Genomic DNA, 2,003 nt, shown 5'->3' with positions numbered 1-2,003 from the left:
GCTAAAACAGCGTGGTCTGGTCCTTTAAAACTTCCTGGTTTTGCTGGGTAACCACGGTTGCACAAAATCCCACGACCTGATTTTATCTGCTACATTTCTAGGCCGACAAAATGAAGGATCATGTCCGTGTGCGTGCGTGTGTGCGCGTGTGTGTGTGTGTGTGTGTGTGTGTGTGTGTGTATGTGTGTGTGTGTGTGTGTGTGTGTGTATGTGTGTGTGTTTGTGTGTGTGTGTGAATACGATACGATTACAAATACGAATAAACTTTATTGTCATGAAACGTAGTGTTTATAAGGCACGGGAAGATAAATAACCAAATGATTACATTGTTTCTTTCTTTTTTGAAGCAATTATATACAAATTCTCCCAATTCAGTTTGTACTTTGTCTACTTGCAAAAGTTGACTTGGTACATCATATGAATATATAGGTCGATTAATTTCACTCATGAAATATTTTCGTAATTGGTTGTTTTCTATGCGGTTATCTAGAAAATGTATTTCATCTTCTATTACTCCACATCACATGTTTCACATAATCTATTTTCCCTAGGTGTATTGCTGTATCTACCAGTTTCAATTGTCAGGTCGTCGGCACTTATTCTTAGTTTACACAACGACTGTTTATATTTTCTTTGTTTTATGCATAACAGATATGGTTCCGTTTTATAATTTGTTACTATTCTTTGATAAAAATTTAACTTTGGTGAACTTCTTATTTGACCTTTCCAGAGTTGTATATATTGGAGTTCCAATTTTTTACACAAAACATATTTTAACCTTTCACATTAAAAGTAGACTGATTTTTCCACACTTGACCTAATCCAATGACTTCTAATAATTGTTTTACAAATGATATCCATGGATATATGTGTGTGTGTGTGTGTGTGTGTGTGTGTGTGTGTGTGTGTGTGTGTGTGTGTGTGTGCGTGTGTGTGTGTGTGCGTGCGTGCGCGTGCAAATGTGCGTGCGTGTGTATGTGTGTGTGTGTGCGTGTGTGTGTGTGTGTGTGTGTATGTGTGTGTGTGCGCGCGTGCAAATGTGCGTGCGTGTGTACGTGTGCGCGAGCATGTGTTCGTGCTTTTGCGTGTTTGTGTGTCTGTACTTGTGCGTTTGTGTGTGCATGTAAGGACGTGCATGTGTGCCTTTATCCTCATCGGATGCCCAAATATTAGCATGCTCACCATGAGTGACACAATTCCGTTGAAATGTTTTCTGCCCAGCAGAAAATCCTACTTGTCAGTAATCAAAAGTAAGATCCTGGTGTTCAGGAAATATAACATTAGCATCGCATTGACATGAGACAACCAGCACACCATTGTGAATTCGTTGTGGTTTGACGTATAAGCTTAAACAATAGCGAAATAGTTTTGTTTAATTAGTAGTACATGCATCACGGAGAAAAAGAATAAAACTTGATTCTCTCCACGTGCCTGTCCTTTCTTCCGTCAAGCTGTCTGCCGCTGTCTGTCTGTCTGTGTGTCTGTGTGTTTGTGTGTCTGCCTGTCTGTCTGTCTGTCTGTCTGTCTGTCTGTCTGCCTGTCTGTGTGTGTGTGTGCCTGTCTGTCTGTTTGCCTGTTTGCCTGTATGTCTGTCTATCTGACTGTCTGCCTGTCTGTCTGCCTGTCAGTGTGTGTCTGCCTGTCTGCCTGTCTGTCTGTATGTCTGCCTGTCTGTCTGTCTGCCTGTCTGTCTGTCTGTCTGCATGTCTGTGTGTGTGTCTGCCTGTCTGTCTAACTGCCGGTCTGCCTGTCTGTCTGTCATTCTGTCTGTCTGTTTGTCTGCCTGGTTGTTTGTATGCCTGTCTGGCTGTCTGCCAGTCTGCCTGCCTGTCTGTCTGTCTGTCTGTCTGTCTGCTCGTTCGTCCGTCCGTCCGTCCGTCCGTCCGTCCGTCCGTCCGTCCGTCCGTCCGTCCGTCCGTCCGTCCGTCCTTCTGTCTGTCTGTCTGTCTGTCTGTCTGTCTCTCTGTCTGTCTGTTGCATGCTTGTCTGCCTCTGTCTGTTTG

The sequence above is a fragment of the Littorina saxatilis genome, linkage group LG3, assembly GCF_037325665.1.
Source record: "Littorina saxatilis isolate snail1 linkage group LG3, US_GU_Lsax_2.0, whole genome shotgun sequence".
In the NCBI taxonomy this organism is placed as follows: Eukaryota; Metazoa; Mollusca; class Gastropoda; order Littorinimorpha; family Littorinidae; genus Littorina; species Littorina saxatilis.
Note: the sequence above shows the minus strand (reverse complement) of the source record.